The following is a 21,109-nucleotide window of genomic DNA, read 5'->3' as shown; positions in this document are numbered from 1 at the left end:
ACAGCAGGAGGGAAGAAGATGTTACTGTCTGGGAAATGTACAAGAATCCAGGATTTTTCGAACAAGCTGCTGAGTTAGTCTTGGTTTTTCTCTCATCGATTGGAGAAAAAGACTTCAGCTGCAGTCTCCTGGCTTACATAAGGCAGCTCTTCTGCAGGCAGAACTACCAGAAGCAGAATCTGTTTCTGGTTCTGCTATGGACCGTGTGGATGTTCTGCGCGTCCTTCAGTCTTCTGAATGAAAAGATCATTTTGTGCCAATGAGGAGGCCATGACACTGTTTGCTAGACCTCTTCCTCTCTCGTTTATCTCTCCCTCCCCATTTTTAATCTTCATGTGAGTTAGCTGGTTGCAGTAAACCCCAGCTTTCCCTAACTTTTATTTCGGGTGAATGCTGAAAAGTTGTATGTATATATAACAAATGTGTAGATTTCAGTAAAAAGTCTGAAAAGCACTGCCACTAGCAGGTGACAAATAGGGGTGGTAGAGTTGTTTTGCTAGCAGGAGGGATGTGTAAAGCCATTAGGGTCCATTGCTAACTTTATCATCACACTCACTTGTGTTTCTAGCAATAATCTCTGCAGTCAGGGCAGACCAAAAGATTGCCCAGAGCACTCTTATAGCTTTTGTAACATTCAATATTCACTAATCATGCATCACTAAGGTTGGACTTTAGTCCCCTGAGTCCTGCAGGAGTACCACTGCTGTGCCTCTGTGGCAGATAGGGGAGCCTGAGGCAGTCACAAGTAGGGCTGTTTCCCAGTCACGTTTTCAATTGATTTGCCCTGAATACAGCCTAACTTTGATGCTATCAGTTACGTCTCAAAGATCTGACAACTCCCCGTTGGTCACATTTGCACTGGATTCAGAAACAGGGTGAAACCAAGTACCTTCCTGTGAGCTGATTGCTCCTGAAGGGAGCTGGGCATCCTACCTGACAGAAGGCTGCAGTGACACATTCACTCAGTTGGGGTGGGGGGTGCTGGTACTTACAACGCTGAGCTCACACCATGCAAAATTTTGATTGAGCAATCCATGCATAGCCTGATCCTTACCCATCAGTCCTTTGAACTGCGTGAACTACTTGAAATAAGTGGTGTCACAACAGCACTGATCAGCCTCAGATGAGCCTGGGTGCACACTGACTGCTGTGTGTGGGGTGTTATGGCCAAGGTGAAAGTGCTCCCTGGGGCTCAGTGGTTGGTCAGCATTACTCCTATCTGTCAGACTTCACCGCTGCTGTGAAACTGCTGGCCAGTGAAGGGATCTGGGATGTCTTGCAGTGATTTCCAGCACACAGAAAGATAACTGGTGGACTATCTGTTGGTGAAATATAAGCTCTCTAGGGAGGCAGAGAAGTAGCACTGTGTTGTTTATAGAAGTTTTACCCACTAGATCAGGTTGACCAAGGCCCAAGATTGACTTTGGGTGCCTCTAAGGATGGGGCACTCACAGCTCTGGCAGCAGTGCCAGGGCCTCATTGCCCTCTGAGTAAAGAATTCCTTCCTAACATCTAACCTAAATTGCCCCTCTATTAGTTTAAAACTGTTTCCCCTTATCCTACCCGTATCAAACCATGTAAAAATTTGCTCTCCCCCCGTTCATAAGCCTTCCTCAAGTACTGGAAGGCTGCAGTGAGGTTATCCCAGAGCCTTCTCTTCTCTAGGCTGAACACCCCCAACTCCCTCCCCCTTTATTCATAGGAGAGATGTCTTTCTATTACCCCAAATATGTGCCAGGTGTTTTCAATAGTGTGGCATATGGAATATTGAGCTCTCTGGAAAACGACCTTTGAAAGATCTCCAATTAGAATCCTTCTGTAATGGGTTTGTGGAATTGTCTATTTTTCCCTTTCACCTCTGCAAAACTGGAGACCTTTAGAAGATTTAGCAAGCTAGAGTTGGTGTTCATTTGCCGTGATAGCAGCAATGATTGGCTTCATGGAAGAGCTGAGCTAAGTAATATTTCCATTTGCACTGAACCTAGAGTCCTGGCACTACAGAATGCCCCGAGTTGGAAGTGACCCTAAGGATCATGGAGTCCAGCTCCCGATTATTACCACAGCAAGCATACTGGATCCTTATGACTTGCATCACACTGGAATATCCTGAACCCCCCAGGCTTTTCTCCCATCACAGTTGAAATTCTGCCATATAATGAATATGTGTTTGTGAGCTTTCGAAGTAAGGGTTGAATGAGACTTTGAAATTGAATGTCAGGATACTTCTGTAGCCAACTCTTCCCTTTGGATGTTTCTTGCTCACCAGCAGATGGTATTTGTTGGCCTGCACTGTCAGAATTAGGCCTTCACCAAGCTCTTGTGCTCATTACGTGCAGGCTGCTATCAGAGTGAGTAGGACAGGGAATAGAATAAAATATAAATGAAGCAGACGGCACGGCAGGAAGCAGGCTGAAAGCTCAAGATGTACCAGTGTGCTTTGGAGGGCTGCCTGCTGACTAATGATTAGCCAATCTAGGTATAGGAGGGAGGGCCCACTCCCTGCTTCTCAGAGCACTTACTGAAATCTTCGAATGCATCTGAAGAATGAAGTTAGATGTTTCTTTGTAGCATGCTTATCTGAGTCTGCCTCTGCTCTGCCGGAATTTCATCGCATTGCTGCAAGCTCACTTTGTCTCACACAGCGAGCCAGCAAACAAAACCAATGTGTGTTGTATGCCTCCATCGTACATCTTGTCTTGTGAATGGGGGAAAGATGTGGCACAGTGCAAGTTAAATGTACTCTCAACTCCGGTGTACTACAGAATTTGCTTAAAGTGTTCAACATTTAACATTGCTAGAAAAATGGGTGCCTGTGCTGAGACCACAAAATGAAGCTCTTTTCGTTGTGGGAGAGAGAAGCAACTGCCTTGAGAGAGCAAGTCCTTCAGGTACCTGACAGCATTCTGTCACTGGCAGCAGCTGGCACACTTGCTCAGCAGCACAAGAATTGCAGAGGTCATGGGAAGTGCTGGCAAGCTTTATTTATCTGGTCAGGCATGCGCCTAAAGCTAGCCTTGCATTTGCCTGCTCAGCAGTCCCAGTGTAGAAGCAGTACGGATCAGGGACAGCAGATGCCCTTCACTGACATCTAGTTTACCGGACAAAATAATATGCTGAGTATAAATCTGTTTTGCACAAATCTATGCTCCACTGCAGTATAGATTTGTTCCTCCTAAACTGTTTTCCATTGTTGGATTATGGCTTCATCTTTCTCAGGAATTAATCCTAGAGTTGAAATTTAGATTGAAATAGCCCTGTTGCCAGCACCAGTGCCTGTTGTTCCCTCTCTGCAAAGTGAGGCACCACTGAGTCAGACACCCCCTGCAGCAGCACTGCTAATGTTTCACCAGCAGAACGAGGAACCACTCCTATCATTGGTACTAAAAGCAAGCTCGTAGCACTTAGCTGCTATTTTGTAGTGTGGAGAAAACAAAGATCCTGCTCCTTTACTCTCACTGTCCCACTTCTTCCCCTGTAAAGAAGACCATCCTAGAAACTGTCCATTGCTGCTTTGAAGGTATTTGCATTTTCCTAACTGCCAGACCCGTGCATGCCTCAGAAACCTAACAAAAGTGTCTCCAAAACCAGGGATAGAAACACGTACTTCACTGGCAAATGCAATTCAGAATTGCATTTCATGGGCTTTTACCTTTTCTCCTTTCATCCAGAATCAAAATTCTGCTTTACTAGGATGAACTGCCTAACTTCTTGTCCAGGATCTGAGTAATTTTGGCAGCAGAGGGTACAGACCCTGACAGATGCATCAGCTGCAGTTTCATCTGCTTTGTTTCCTTTGTAAGTCAGGCAAAACAGGTTTTTCTAATGTTTCTAAAGACAAATTGTGTTGGAGTTAAATCCTTAATAGTAGAGCTGTACGTGGATTTTCAGAACTGATCATTTTTTTTGCTTTCATTTTATTTCACCATTATTCTGGTGAGTATTTTAGCCACAACAATCTGTCGAGGTTCTGCCTCCCCTGTAACAGCAATGGGCTGCAGACAGGATGTGTCAGACAAGCTCATTTCATGCTAATAGCAGCCATCCATCTTTTCTCTCTAGCAAAGCACACCCCCTGTACAGTTTTAAATTAAATCCACCAAAAAAGCCTTTCTCTCCTGAGTATCAAAGGCCTGTCCATCTCTATTTTTACTTCTTGATCCTCATTTTTCATTTACTCGTATGCTGGATGCAGCTTTCCTTCCATTTTGCCTTAGGGAGTTCTGATGATTTTGACCTATAAATGGCAAGGGCAATAGAAACTTCATCTTTCATTTCAAAATACATTCTATTACTTCGTTTTTTTCCATTCAGACAGCAAAGCATCTTATACAGTAGGCCTCATATGACAGTGAGGTAGAAAAGCTCCCCGCTTTTTTGGTTTCTTCAGTTTCTGTTTTCCCCGTTATCACCTTTTTTTGATGAGTATGGTTAAGAACTGAAGCTTTGGTAATTTTTACTTGCCGTGAAGGTTTTGGTGAAGGCAGAGGAAGGAGCTGACATATCCAAGTCAAAGTCTCATCTTGGAACATTCACCTTCTGTTTGTGCTTCCCACAGGCTAACCTGGTGGGCTGGGGTTGGGAAAGCACTGAGGTGGATCTTCTGCTGCACTGAAAAACAGAACGAGAGCTGACAAGTGCCTGAGATGTGGAGGAGCTGGATGTGTGGAGTGCTTCTTGTTAGCTCACCAGTGAGCCAAGAGGTGATCCCAGGGCTGGCTGGCCTGCCTGTTGAGGGCAGACAGAGTGCCAAAATGACGGTAGTACTGAGATGGGTATGTACCCCCTTCACAAGGAAAAATAAATGTCTTTGCGGTCTCTCAGTGACTTCTCACAGGTCTCTTTTCCTCAGACTGGGAAGATGTGTGTCTCCCTGCAGTCCTGGAGCAGCTCAGAGCTGTGCTGTGAAGAAATCTGCTGAATGAGTGAACACAGTGCTCCAGAAGGGGCAGCAACTTGGTGATCCGCTCCCTCCAGCACCAACCTTCTGGTCAGTGCTGCAGTGCATGGCTACTGAGAGTCCGGGGATGCTACACAACAAACTGATGTCTGCTCTCTCACCCTTGTCCATCTCTGGGGGATAACCTTGAGAGGGTTTTTTCCTCTCCTTGCTCACAGAAGTTGGATTCTTCCCCATCAGTGAAATAAATGTTCACTGTTGGCACCTGAATGAAGACAATTCTGATGTCTGCTAAAGCTGTTTCTGTTTCACCTACACTGCATTGATCCGACAGGGCTGCTCAGTTTCTTCTTTGTCAGCTACTACCTTAATTATACCAATAAAGACTGTGCTGGAAGGCTGGTTACCAGGAAAAGGCTGGGCAGTAAAGACACAAATAGATGTGTTCAAACACAGGAAGCTTTACCCGTTCTTTGTCTTTCTCTTTATGTACAGGGTTTCTAATCTCATTCTGCTGATCAGAAGGTTCAGCTGTCTGAAACAGCACAGCAAAGTTCTCCTAGGCTACAGATTGACACAGTCAGTCTTTGATACCTTAAAAATTGTTATCAGATGTTTACCACGGTTGTGTCCACACCACAACATGTCACAGTTTCAGGGAATAGTTTCAGTAAGAGACTCCATTCTTGTGCTCAGCATTTAATGCCTCACCAGCTATGCTGTCACTTAGATTTTCTGAGGGACAAGTGAGGTAGTTTGCAAATAATTTTAGCTACTTTTAAAATACCAAGATATTTTACTTAATCACTTCAGTAAAAACTTTGACCTGCACTTAAGAGATATAAAATTCAAAATGGAAAAAAAAAACAAACCTTGACTTTGTGTTACACATTACAAAGGCAAAGTAAAACACTTTATTTGGGTTAGAGAGATGCTCTTTGGTTAAAAGCTAAGAGATTTTTTTCTGTGCATCTGAAAAAAACTTATGTGCTCATTTACCCCACAGCAAATCTGTTTATGCACATCCTCACCCTGAAATTTTTCTCTCTCTCATCCCTCAAATTTGTATGCACATGCAATTCCACTATTGAAATAATAAAGAAATCCCTTATTCTCTCATTTCTGGATCCACAGGACCTAAAGAAGTTAATAGGCTTTTGTATCATGCAGATACACGGAGCTGATCTTGTTGGGAGGGTGCAATAGATTTTGCAGATGATGCGTCAAGCTTCTTTCTCTACCAGGCCCATATCCAGCTTTAAAAGAACTAGCAAATCTTAGCCCTAAAGGCTGTGGCAGCCAAAGCAACCTGACTTCTCTCTAAAGCTTTCCTTACCTTTATTTTGATATTGTATGGAGAGATGACTGAAGCTCAAACAGTTTCCCTTTCATTTACCATTGCACAATTTTAGGATACTATCACCTTTCTGAATATTGCTGCCTTACTGGAGCTCCAGTAGTGAAAATACAGAGCTTGCTGTTTACTAAGATCTTATCAGTGCTGTGTTTTCCACCTCAAAGTAATCTTCCTAATCATTCCACGTGGCTTTTTGCCATCGCTTTGGTGGATTTGCTTTTCTCCTGTAATTTCTACACTTATTCAGAGAAGGAAATGTTGCCAAAGAAGTCAGGCTAGCCCTCATATGACCCCTGAAACATTTATTCACAGGTTGCTGTGCTGGGAAGGTGCTATCATGCCAAATTAAAATAAAGTTATTCAAATTCTAATTCTGATGCTGAGTACTCAGCATAGATTCCAAAGAGTCTCCATGGCATTGTCTAGACTGAGTCCAAGAGGCAGTGTCTGTGCTAGATTGCTCTACCTCTGCTAATGCATTTTTAGCATCCTTTAATGGATATGTTAACATGCACGTTCCTTTGTCTATGCTAAACTCAGCAGTCTAGCTTCCATTCTGTGCGTTCCTAAGTCTAGACAAGATTATTTGCCCACAGTTCGGTGTGCCAGAGGTAACAGGTGAACCTTGAAGGACTCACTGCTAACCTGACTGTTCCTTCATTCACCCCAGAAAGGAGAATTCTAACCCAGAACTCAGTGCAGATATCTTGATGGAGGCAAAATCCCAGCAAATGTCCTGCATCAGCAAGAGAAGCAGGGGAGGGAAGAGGGAGTGCACATCTTTGGCTTTAACTGCTTACTGGGAGCTCTGATCAACCTGTCTTTTTCTCCAATACAAGTTGGCACAGAAATGTAAAAGTACCTTCCTGGTCCAAAAACTTAAGAATGGTCTCCAGAATTTGTCTAGACTATCCTAAAAGATGTATTTAAAGCCTATTAGCTAAAATGAATTAATTAGCACTTAAAAAAGGCAAAACAGGACGGATGATTTGCATTCTGTAGCTGCAGCCTGGGGAGGCTGGAGCACTTTCTGGTGGTGGGTCTTGCTTGGGCTTTGGCCCTGAGGGCAGCTGGTTGGTAGAACTCTGCGTCTGTGTTGGAATGCCCAGCAGTTCTGGGCTCAGAGTGACATCCAGCACCTGAAGTTCACCCAGATCTTGGAGAAATGAAAGCATTCAGAGCCAGAGCATACATGTAGCTTTTGTTCTGAGCATCAGTTAATGACAGCTTTGCTCACTCCCTACCATCACAGGTCATTAGATCAACTGGTATTTTGCAGCTTTAATGGCTTGTGAGTTTGCTTAATATGTGAAAATTGGTGGAACAGACTGTATTTAAAATTCAAATAATCCATTTTTATATTAAATCTGTGTGGGATTTGAGCAGTGTTCAAATTAGCGCATGGCACATTTGAATACTGGATAATTAGACCTAACAAATCAGTAGGAATTGGGCACTGGTGAGAACAAAACCTTTTAAAGAAACAGACAGCAGTTCATTTAGAGGAGGATGACAAGAAAGTCCTTACATTTTGTACTGTGTTCCCCATTCTCTGAGATTTTAAAATGCTGATTAAAAATGCAGTAATCTCTAGGATGAGCCTTAGCTGTAATATGCAGAACTGCAGTGTAAAGTCTGAGTGAGAAAACAACAGAATTATAGTCCTGACTGCTAAACCCCAAAGCTTAGGTCCATCATTGCTGAAGCACTTGTTTGCCAGACAGTGATAGCACAAGTGAAGGAATCACTTTAATGACACATAGACTGTACTATTATTGTCTTTAAAGTGACCATGCATCCTTCCAAGGCAAAGTGAACGTGCCTCGATTCCATTCTATACTGGGTTGATTTAAACATCTGAAAGATGTGCTTCAAGGGGTTCCTGGTGATTTTCTCTGTGATTTTCTCCATTTAAATACTCTCTTAAGAGGAACTGGCCTGGGATCCAGGATAAAATCTCAGAGGGAGAAACCAATGGAAAAAGTTCCCTCATATTTGAGAGCTTCTGGCAGGAAGGTGTCTTGTTCCCCATAATGGGATATATCTGAGGCTGATTTACCTGATCTTGCTTACCAACACTCCTGTGGGAAGGCCTTTTCCTTTGCAATTGTGCTGCAGCAATTGGTGAAAAGGAAATTTTTTATTTGGGTTCCTTTCATGTTTCCAGGTAAATGTTTCAGTAGTTTTTCTTGTGTCCCCTGAATCTAGCATTTGAGCAAAAGGAGGATACCTGAATTGTACCAGGGGACTGGGAACTAGCCTTGCCCTTGCTTGATATGCAACTTAAGCCAAAAAACAAAGACCTTGGTTTGGCCATAGAGAAGGAGTTGCAGTGCTTATGTGCCAAATCACTTGAAGATCTGAAGGAAGACAGAATATACAAGCAGTAAGAGTAAGGATGCTTACTTACTGTAAGCATCTGTGCTGTGTTTCCTAGAGCGGTAACTCCCTGGAGGTTACACAACTGAAGGGGCTGCAGAGGGGCAACAGCTGGCAGCAGTTGTGCTCGCATTCTGCATGGTTTGCAGTATGCATCCAATTGACTCCAGCAATAACTTTCTTTGATAATTCCTTGCTCAGGAAGTTAGACTGCAGCAGCTTTTCATATGACAGTGAAATCACTTTGTTTTGCCCTACTGGCCTAACTAGCAAAGACTATAAGCACACAAGTCATTCCCTTCCAGCTGTTTCTCATCTGCCATGTGTAAATACTTTGCCATTGTAAGCAATACTGAGCAAGTGAGAATACCTGCATTATGGCTACAATTAACATTTGATATTTTTTGCCACTCCCTCCTCTTGTATTTATTTGCAGCTTAGTCCTTCTGGCCTCCTAATAGGATCACACCTTTAAATACATCATTCATCCCACTAACTGTGTTGACACACAATGACCATTTCAGACTCTTATTAAATGAGCATTACTGTACAGTGAACCATGTCTAAGAAGCAATTATCTGAGTCCTGACCAAGGCCTCCATCTTCCTTGAGAGAAGGAGGTTGTGTGATTGCCAGCAAAGCATTATAATGAGATAGTTTCCACTTATTGTCTGTTGACTGTTGCTCTTAGTTTTGGTACCTCTGGCTGATAGTTTCCTGCCATACTTCCATCCATTACTCTTGAGTTTATTACATTTTAACCAAAACAATTCCAATGGAGATACAGGGGAGATCTGCTGAAGAGGGTCTGGGACTTCACTGCACATAAAGTTGATGTATGGTTAACAGTCCTTGTGAGGATGTGATGATGAATGTATAGCAGCTATTGTCATCAGTACATGGAAATACAGGCTGTCCTGTAACTCCAACTAAGCTATGATTTTTCCAAGAGACTGTTACACTTTGGTGACAGATGTGGATGTTTGTCCTACACTCTCCAGCATAGCAGATTATGAAGCATAAGAACAGATGCAAGCGACAGGATCTAAGTGAAAGGCCAGAATTTGCACCAAAACATTTCTATCTGTGAGGTCACAGATGGATCTGTGAGGCTCAGCTACCCTGAAGAAAGAGTTGAATTTTGCCCCAGTACAGCGGAGAGCACTGGCAGCTTTGCCTCAGCCAGATACTGTTCTTGGTATTGGGGGAATTTATTTTTGTCCATACAGATTGACTGTTCTTCCTTTATGTCTGTCAGATTTTTAGTTATTTATGTGTTTGTTTTTGCCACATTGATTTCCCTAGGTAAGTTAGATGATGTAAAGATTATTTATTTCACACCAAGGTAGGATGTCTTCCAGCCTCGGGCTTGTCAGTCCAGCTGTACTGTGCACTGAGAGACATTTTCCTATAGGGCTGCACAGAGGCATAGCAGGATTTCACACTGAAGCACCCCAGGTTTTCTCAGAACTGAACTTTTTCAAATGCAAGGCAGAAAGAATGTACAGTAAGAAGGCTTAAAATTTCAGTTTGATTTCTGTTTTTGAGTATTTCCCAGGAGGCCAAACACAATATATTACTAATCTGAACTGTACTCATAAGGACAATAATTAAGGGGTCACAGTAAGTATTTTTCTAAATACAATCATATTATAAACCAGTTTTCTTTTAATGACTAATTTTATTAGCATTTTGCAGAGGCACTTCTACTCTGTTAAACTAAAGATGCTCATCTCAGACGTATGTTCATTTATTCTTAATATAAATGATCCTGTTTCAAGAGAATAACTGTCTAGATTTTGCTTGCTCCCTGGCACTGAACTCCAAATCTGAGCAGGGTGTGCAGTGAATTTTGGAACACAGCCTGGAAGAGAAATGTCTCTCCTGTGTTTAATTTGGTGTGCCTGGTGCTACAGGTGAAATATTACTTGATGTGCAAATCAGAATTTTCAGTTTTGCCTTGAGTAAATTCGTCTCAAAAGCGCTCGTCAATTACAAGCTGGGACTCCAAATGCCTTAATGAAAAAATAATACCTAAGGATTAGGCAAGGCAAAATATTTGGAGCATGAAAAATATGGTTTACCAATTCAAATTATGTAAGAGAAACAGGACAGGTAGCAATCAAGGTCATGAAGATGCAGTGGAGGAATTTCATATATTATGTATGTAAATAGTTTGTAATGGTTCTGTTTGCAATGGTTTGCATGCAATTCGAAATGTAATAAGAAAAGAGAAAATCTGCACACTTACAAAACCTGGGCTTAGAAACTGAGAGACATAGGGTGGGAGTGGAGAAGAAGCCTGTGAAGTAAATTAGGAGCAATACTACATCATCACCCACCTCGCAGCTCTCCAAAAACTCACTTCCATGTGAAGGGGAGCACTGGGCCAACTTCTGTGTGAGCTCTTTGAGCTGGAGCATGCAGCCACCTCAGCTGCTTGGAAAATTAACACACATATGTCCCTCTGTGCCTCCCCAAAAATTCATATCTGAGTTATTACTAAGCACTTAGTGCTACTTATCTTTTTTTTAACCTAACTAAAGAGATGAAAGATTGCTACCTTTTCTTTATCCTTGCCACCCTACCTCACACACTCCATATATAAGAACCAACTGGTGAGAAAATTCTGTAATAAAAATTTGGATTCAGAAGTTCCTTAAAGCATGGCAGATTAATACTTTTTGCCAATTTAACGCATTTCATTAAACTGTTGTCCACAGTTTAATGCTGAGCACAAATGGAGAAGGCCACTTTTTCCTTCCTTAAAATAGATCCAGTGGCAAAGACAGAGGATGGGTGATCTTAGACATCTGTTTTTCCTTCTTATCCTTTAGTTTGCTGCAGATGGGGGTCAGCAGTGCTGGCTCTTTCACTGGTGCAGATTTGGAAGTTTAGGAGGTACTTGTGAGTTCTGTGAGGTAGAAAAAAGAAACCAACACGTGCAGACTTCTCCTGTCTGTATGGACCATATGGACTCCCAGACTGCAGCAGCTCACAGCTCACTGTCATGCTCTACCTTGCAGAAGAGTTGCTGTAGAGGATAAATGCCCAGGATAAATGGTTTCCTCCTTGGTGATCTGTCCCTTGCAAACATATTGAAGGGAGTTATATCTGAATCTTATTCAAGGATGTGGATTTCACTACAGGAAGGGTAAAGAGCTCTTAAGAGTATTTCATTGTGTTTGTTCAACCATGTAATGCAACCTTCACTTCACAATGTGGTACACACTTCATATCCTTGTCGGTTCTTTTATTTTGACTGCCACTGTCAAGACTGTGGAAGTATTCCCCCCACTGCATCTCATTTCACTGAGTTTTCAATGCTCTGAGCATTGAGCATGGTGTTATCATGACGGTGCAGGACTGTGATCCACTCACATGAACACGTTTGTGTGTGTGTTCTCAATTTAGAGGGTAGGATTTCACAGACACATAAACCACGGAACATACAAACATTTTGGTAAAGAATTGTTCATATATATCTGCACAATATTAATGGTATAAATGCATTTATTTCCAGCCATGTGTAGTGGATCAATACATATTTGGAACAGGAGTGTTTTATATACATAATATTATAGTAGTCCTACCTGGAATATACAGTATTTAACAATAACTCTCTAGGAACGTGAGAGATACCTTCCTGGAGACATTCCTCTGGTTTTCACTTGATCTTATTTCCTGTTACAAGGAGGTTACTCAGGCAACACCTGGGGCTATTTAATTTGCCAGTTTGTTCAATTGCGTTGTAAGTCCAAACTATTTTCTTTGAGCTGTTCCGTGGTAATGCATTTACTGCTGCTACAATGGTTAACAGATCCTGGATAAATCCTCTCAATGGCTTTGGAAATTAGCCTCATAGCTCAGACTTGGGCTCCAAAAAGGACACAGAAGGACTCAGATGGGCAACAGGTATTCTACTAATGGTGAGCTTTCATTTAAATCTCTGCTAAAAGCCACCTTGTGTTATTACTGATGAATGCTAGGCACCTTTTTTGTTTATATAGCATGGCTTTCAAATGTTTAGAGCCGATAGTGCAAAGAAATCAAAAACACCTCCAACTTGTCTAAATAGGGTTAAGAGACTGTGACAGCTTCAAAACGATTAGCATCAGCACAAGTTCTGCTATAGAAAAATATTGGTAACGTTAATATAAATGGCAACAGTATTTCCCAAGATAATATGAAATGCTTCTGCTATCTTATTTTCCTAATTTGAAACCTACAGTGTAAGTAAAGCCTGAGTCATTCTTCATCTTCCCTTGCATCCTAGTTCTGTCTTGGAGAAGTACGGATGAGCGTGCAAAGTGAACCAAACAGGCCTCTCCTCCCCATGAATGGCATTTATGCAGATTTTTAAGGACTGGGACTGCATTGCCCAAAATAGCTGGGTAGAATTGCTAAGAAATAACATTAGCATAAGACTGATGTTTCTTTCAACCAGATGTACTGTTAGCCCAAAGAACACTGGCCCTTTTAAACGTCTTTTTGTATCTGCATCTGTCATTGATGCAAGAGACTTTTATTTTATATGTACATATCATTAAATTGCCCCTGCTCATAAAACATAAAGCACCCTGACTGCTATTTCTGTCAAGAAAGAGACAGGTCAGCTTACTTTGAACTAGCAAGCAAATTTTCCCTGGAGAATTTCTGGCTGCATCTCCTTCCCTTACCTCTTTCAGGGACAGTCACTCCAGGATGTGCTGCATGAGGATGGAAAGTATGTGAAAGGGATCAAAAGATAGTGTTCTGCCCCAGTGCATTTAAGATAAGGTTCCTGAACTTCACTTGGCACAGCTAGAAACCTAGAACATTGTGTCAGAGATGGTCTGTGCTCTGCTGAAACTAAGATGTGCCAAAGAACGCATAAGCATGAAGAAGAGAGGATTTGGGGGAGTTGGTGTCAAGATCTTTTCAGAGTTAGAATAGAAGAAACTAAACAATAATTTGTGGTTTTAGAACCCTGGTTCCTTCTAAGACCGGTCTTTGAAAAATCTTGAAGCATCCTGGAAGAAGTGAACTTTAACCCCAAATGCCCTCATTCTTGAAGATAAGACAAAGCTAGTTTTCTGCCAGGGAGGATAAACCAGGGCTTCTATTCTTTCTGAGTAGCAGCACCCTGCTTCCTTAGCAGTACAAGAGATCTGCACTCCCAGCTGCTCCCAGCTGATCAGTCCTCTCTGGAGACCAAAGAAGGGGCAACTCAGTGGAACAAGTCACCGAAAGGCTGTGTATGTGGCAGCTGTGCCCAAGATGGACCTGTGAGAGTAGATGTTATCTTGTTTGGACCCTGCTTGCAAGCAGGGACTTAAAAGTGGGCTGATGTGAAATGTCAATAGCTTGTGGTTCTCAGCAGCTGTTTGTCAGACTTGATTTAGAAAGTGCATTGGTGTGATGAATCCCACTTCATGGTGTGGGGTCTGAGATTGCATAGACCTTCGTATGAAGGCAAATGGAGCACTGGGAGGTTTGCACCTGCTGTTAGTTAATGTGCACTGACCTGCTCCCAGTAAGAGACTAAAACTAACTACAAACTTCTGTGAAAATCTGTTAGTATGAAGTGTTTTTTTGTAAGTCTCATCACACATAGACAAGAGAATTCAAGGGATTTAAAAAGTTAGATACTCACACAATCACCTCATAATGGTCCATTTAAAAGCAAAGCACTGCAGTCAGCTCAGAAGCAATCCCAGGTATTTAACTGTGGGACAGATGTGCCGGGAAACACCTACCATGGTGAATATCTGTCAGCAGAATGTTCTTGTCATGAAGCTGTCAGGCATAAAACAGCTGAAATTCAGTGGCACGCAGAAGAAAGCCCTTGCGAAGCTGTACAAACTGCGGAGCTTTCCTGACATAGTGGAATGAATTGTGACAGATATACCACTTGGTATTTTATTTATTGCACATACATATTTTAGCAAAAACCTGATTAGCTCCCATAGCATGTATTCTGTAAATGTTTGTTATGCCTTTGAGCATCACACTTGCTACCCCTTGTGTCTTCTTGTACAGCAAAAGAGGACAGTGGCTGCTCTAGCCCTCAGGGCAAACTGTCTTCCCTTTTTACTTCATGACTAATTCACTTCTCCAGCTAAGATGCAAAGATCTACTACTAACCATGGATGACACTCCAAACTCAGTGCAGGGTCTGGACCTGTAGTCTGCCAGGCAGCTTCTCTTCACTGGCCTTTTTTCCCCCCGCATTTCAGCAAAACAGCAAGGCAGCTGCCCACTTAACTTCTTCAGAATGGCAAAAAGTCAACAACTGTACCTTGTTGTACTGTTCTTATTTTCCTTCCTAGGTAGAAATTTTCTCTGTTCTCTTGCACTCAGTGCAGACTTCCTCTTCAGCCCTTTCTCTACCCGCCCAGGTGAATGTCATTTATCACACTTACAAAAGTCTCTTAAGAAAGATTTGCTTGCTCTGTAATTTGTGTTATTCTCTTTGTACCAAAGCTGCATCAATATCTGTAATTAATTCTAGGAGAAATGTATTGCTTGGCAGTGGTGAGGGATTTAGAAGTCTGGAATGGCTGTAACTTTTGAGGATAAGGTTTGATTGTCACCCATAAATGCTAGTTACAGCCTCCCTGTGACTTCCCACAAATGAATTAAAAACCCTGCAATACTAGCTGTGCTTTTCGGACTTAAATGCACACATCTGACAGCTTGCAGTTGCGTTTGACATGTAGCTTTTCACTGAAAGCAGAGCTCAGTTTGCTGCTCATCATGGATTTCATTCTTTAACTTTCGCCTTTCTGCATTGTTTTGCAAGAACTTCATGTAGTTTGAGGAAGAGCTAGAAGCAGACCTTTAATTATATCACGTCACTAAGTATACAAAGTTTATCAAAACGTCATGAAAAATCTACTGTTTTATCAGGCTTCCTTTACAGACTTAGTTTTCAGAATAAGCAATAGCAACGTTTCTATTTATCTTTGGTGGGAGGAGAGAATGCTTGTAATTCCACGTGAAGGAAGGGCTGACGTTGAATTGCTACGTGGGCTATCTTCATAGAATCATAGAATCCTCAGAGTTGGAAGGGACTTTTAAAGGTCACCTAGTCCAGCTCCCCTGCGATGAACAGGAACATCCACAGCTCCAGCAGGTGCTCAGAGCCTGGTCCATCCTGGCCTTGACAGCCTCCAGGGATTGGGTATCCACCACATCTGTGGGGACCTGTGCCAGTGTCTCACCACCCTCATTGTAAAAGACTTCTTCTTTATATTCGACCTGAACGTACTCTCTTGAAGTTTGAAACCATTTCTCCTTGTCCCATCACCACAGACTCTGCTGAACAATCTGTCCCCTTCTTTCCTGTAGCTCCCCTTTAGATACTGACAGGCCACCATCAGGTCACCTCAGAGCCTTCTCCTCTCCAGGCTGAACAGCCCCAGCTCTCTCAGCCTGTCCTTGCAGGAGAGGTGATCCACCCGTTACATCATTTTTTGTGGCTCTCCTCTGGATGCACTCCAGCAGGCCCCTATCTCTCCTGTACCGAGGACCCCACATGTGGATGCAGGACTCCAGGTGAGGCCTCAGAGAGAGCAGAGGGGCAGGATCACCTCCCTCACCCTGCTGGCCTTTTAATGCAACCCAGGATATGGTTGGCTTTCTGGGCTGTGAGGGGACATTGCTGGCTCATGTTCAGCTTCCCATCCACCAGTACCAGCAGGTCCTTTTTGACAGAGCTGTGCTCAATCCTTTCAGCTGTGTGGCTTTTTCCCCTTTATTTTTAAAATGTAACAGCTCCAGAACTTAACACAATGGTGACCCTCAGATCTTGTTGGAGTTTCACTCAATCTAAATCTGAGGGAGCACTCCTTCACTCTGTGAGCAGATGAGAGCAGCTTGATGCATGTCTGCCAGCTCCAGAACACTCAGTAGTGTTCTTCTATTAACTTTCTGTAAATAAGATTATATATATATATATATTATTTATATATATACATGTATACATACATATATATATATATTTTTCCCAAAGCGTTCCCTTCGGTCACCTCTTACTCACCCTGTCCTGTTGTTTTACTGGGGCCTCTTTCTTTTAGCCTGGACAAAGCTATGACAGTCCCATGGATTCTGTGCAAAGAATTAATAATTTTTGCTACTTTATTAGGATGTGTTGATGAATATTCCAATAAGTAAGAGATGCTAAGGCATCTTGAGAATAACAGCATCATTTTTCTTGTGTCTCCATTTCCACTACTGCTTGCTCAGGACTTTATGAAAAGGAGGGGTGGAAATAGAGGAGAAGATTCCCATATAGTAATATTAAGTATGGATAAGTATGGTCCAAGTGTCTGGCACATAAAAAATGTTACCCAAAGCAGATGGTAAAAAGATAAATGAATCAGAATTGGCAGCATACATGGCATAATCCTGGTCTCATCAGGATGGGGAGAGAAAAAAGAAAAAATATATAAACCACTTTGAAGTGACCACAGGGAATGCTCTGTTGGACGACTTCCCATATCCAGTTTTTGCCAACCCTGTATGTAAATTAGAATCATCTAATCATAGACTCACTAAGTTCAGAAAAGACCTCCAAGATCACTCAGTCCAACCACCCACCTACCACCAATATTTCCCCACCAAACCATGTCCCTTAGTACCACATCTAAACATTTCTTGAACACCTCCAGGAACTCAACCACCTCCCTGGGCAGTCCCTTCTAGCACCTGAGCACTCTTTTGGAGAAGAAATTTTTCCTAATATCCAGCCTCAGCCTCCCTGGACACACCTTGAGGCCATTCCCTCTCATCCCATCACTGGTTGTGCAGGAGCAAAGGCTGACCCCCACGTCTCCACCACCTCCTTTCAGGCAGTTGTAATTTAAAACTATTGCTACTGAGTATGCAATCTAATCCAGCACCTTGTGCTATAAAGTGAATAGCTCTCTGGAGATCACATTATCAGCACCAATATATGGATGGTTCTTCCCTCACTGGTTTCCTTTATTGGAAAGAGTAGTGAAAAGATTATTGCCTCCAAATTATTTACATGTATCCTTTATGATTTCAGAGGGAATAGCAAGATTGCAATTAAATTCAACCTTATTAGCATTAAACCCCAAAGCAATCATTCCAAATAGATCTGAACAAGAATCCCCAAGAGTGAACAGTGAAAAGGAAATTGTTTCCACATTCTTAATTCTGGCTATCAGTTTTAGTCTCCACATGTTAAAGAGACAGCAGTACCCCCACGCTGACTATCAAGCTGACAGTAATCTCAATGGGCTCTTCTTCAAAGATATTTTTAAGGATATAGGAAAGAAGGTACAAGTGGCTTGTGAGCTCTTCCATGTAGAGCAATAATTTCCTTGGACTGTCCAATACTCTCTCAGAAACCAAAGATTACCAAATTACTTTTCTGTAATTTTCATAACATGACAATTGTGGACTTGTCAGATTTGGGACCTATCTTGGGAAGGAGTGTATGTTGTGAGTACAGAGCCCTTCTGGACTGAATGCCTAGCGTGCAGTTGTCTGCCCTAATGGTAGGAGTCTGGATTCAGGGAGTCAGGCCTGGTGTCAGCTGCTAAACCACGACTGGCTCTTAGAGAGCGACGGCATTTCTATCTGTCCCACACTTGAGCCAGGGATGTGAAAAAAGCCATGGAAATGGTGAATGCTACTTTTAACCCAAATAAATTCTAATTACTTCTAAGCAGCATGTTGAACAAAAAACTGGTAGGCAAGAAAACAAAACTGAAAGCATGAGTGAAAATCTCATTCAGCCTGAAGTGTGATTTTTGTCCCTTCAGAAAGAACACGTGGCCATAAACAACTCCGCAGTAACAAACTAGTATTTTGGGAACAGCAACTGGTTCTGAGGGTTTCTGCATTTGATGCAGGGAGGCTTACCTGAGGGGGTGAGGGGCTGAGGGTAACTATGGTCTCTTTTAGTACACCTGAATCCAAGGGCTGGGGAAAGAAAATTACAACATGAAGACAGTTTTGAACAACATTAACTGGAAGTGCCCAGCAAGATCTGGCTTTGTTTTCACTCCTGCGAACCTGGGCTGAGTGTCAAGCTGTGTGGAAGCAGCTTTAGCTTTAGCACACTGTGAGCATTTAGGAGAATGAGGTTATTCTTAGATAACTGTATAGATAAGGCAGAAGAAAGACTGGAATAGCAGTCTCTTCTGGAAACATTTACAGGTGAAAGCAGATTAAGAAAAATAAATAAATAAAAGCATTGCTGTAAAGTTAATAATTATACAGTGATTTTTCTATTTCTGATAGGTAGTAGGAGAATTTCTGTAGAAAAGCTGTAATGCTTTGTATTCATTCATACACCCAATCTCCCTCCCTATAGCTTGAATGATTTTTTCATGTACCTGGTGTCAAGTTGTATCTGCCAAGTCCTTACAACACGCAGCTATGTGACTAATGTGTACTTGAAAGCAAAGTGAATGGTTGTTACGTCATCTTCCACCCATGCTGCTTCTATTCTGATATTAGAAAATGTATTTTACAGTTGAAGATAATTTCGCCTGGCTTTAAGGAACACTGGTGATGTCAGGGATATAGAGAGCTTGAAAATTGGAAAGAAAGGTACATATTTTACCCTCCTTCCACTCACAAATGGATCACTGTTCTTGGAAATGGTTTTATTCTGACAAGTATATGTAAAGGCTACAGCTGCTGTCCTCCTGCTTTAGACGTGCAGCATGAGGGCTCTGAAGGTAGTCTGTTTCTTGGCTGAAACTCCATACCTGGAGCTGGGAAGGATATCGGGTCCTTGGAGTTAAAAATAGCAGCAAAGACCTGCTTTGCCTCTTATTGAGCACAAAACACCTCTCACAGACTTCTCTGCCTAGCTTTCTTTTGCTTTTAATTTTTTTTACTGCATCCACAGATGAGATTATTAGGAATCCATTTCTAAGTCAATAGCAAATTATGAGCCATTGACCACCTGGAAGTATTCCTGGTTAGAAAATGCAGTCAGTTTCTGCCATCATCTTTCCCATGACCCCGTTCCTCTTGCAAGGACTGCTTCAGCTAACAGAGCAGAGAGCAACAAGCAGTCTCTGCTTGTATTGGCAGCATGGTGAAGAAAATCTGGAAAGCTGAGGCGAGAGCATCACTTGTGGTTTTATACCAAAACACTGGAACAGAGTTCAGACCCATGATACAGGCTGATATCCAGTAGTTTTAATTTTGCTCATGGATTCAATGAATTATTGAACTAATTAAAAAAGTCTTCTTAAAGTATTGTCATTGAAACAGGGAGCCAGTCTTCCAAAAGTAATCTAGGTAATTACTCAGGTGTGAGGTGATTCTCCACTTGCCACAGGGCAGGCTGTCAGGGTCAGCTGCAGGGGGAGGCTATAGCATTGAACAGCTCAGTGAGGTTCCTCATCAAAGGGAAACGCATGGAGACAGCAGAAAAATTCAATTTGTAAGCATATTCAGTGTTAATTATTTATCTTGCAGGACAGGTTGTGCAAAGGTTTCCATAAGCAGCAAGTTTCTCTCAAAGGGTGAGCTAAGAACCCTCCAATGCTTCAAACAGAGCAAGCTACATCTATCAATTTTCATGCTTTCTTTCATCAGTTCCAAATACTGCTGTGTGATTCTACTGCATCTTGAGGGGAGATACCTACAATGACTCTCTTCTGCACAAACAGGTCTCTCATCAGCTAAAAACCCATAAATATTAGTGTTTCATACAGCACTGGAACATATTGACCAAGTTTGAATCCCAGCTCTGCTCAAACTGATTTTTCTAGATGCTTCTCTTTGCTCTGGTCTGTTGAGATGATCAGCAAGTTATCTTTCTGAAATAGATAAAATTACTATTCATTCTCAGCAGAATGGGGTCTTACATTCAGAGACACCTTGGAGATGTTACTGTAGATACTCTACCCTTACACATTAGTGTGCTATGCTGGGATTAATCAAAGACCGTGCAGTTATACTCTGTCTTGATGTAACCCCCAAGGAGTACCACACTCCTGGTGCTTATTCTAAAAATATCTCATGTCCTGAAAAAATGCTGACCTTGTACTTTTGGCCAGAAAACATTTTTTATTTGAAAACAGAGCATAATGTAGAAATTTACTCAGGTTTGGTAAGTTTTTAAGTGTTCTACTCCAATTTTGTTTTGGTTTAGTTTTCTGGAAAACAGAAATCAAGAAAGCTGGATTGTCTCTAAACTTTATTTTTATTTAAAGTTCTGCTAACAAAAATAGCCAGCTACCAACAGCCTAACAGGTTCTGATTCTGAAACTAGCCTAGAGAGAAGCTGGAGCTTAGAGGCTGTGTGTAGTGAATGGAAGCTTGCAGCTCCAAAGAAAAGGCTATGCCTTCGTCCATCTAAGTGGCCACGGGAGGCATGTGGGAAGCATTCCCAGAAGAGAAATAGCACTTAACAGCACATATGGCAGGATCTATATAGTGCTTGCCATCTCCCAGTTAGAAGAGGATAAGAATCCTTTTTGTTCTGTACACTGAAATGA

The sequence above is a fragment of the Meleagris gallopavo genome, chromosome 21 (assembly GCF_000146605.3).
Source record: "Meleagris gallopavo isolate NT-WF06-2002-E0010 breed Aviagen turkey brand Nicholas breeding stock chromosome 21, Turkey_5.1, whole genome shotgun sequence".
Lineage (NCBI taxonomy): Eukaryota > Metazoa > Chordata > Aves > Galliformes > Phasianidae > Meleagris > Meleagris gallopavo.
Note: the sequence above shows the minus strand (reverse complement) of the source record.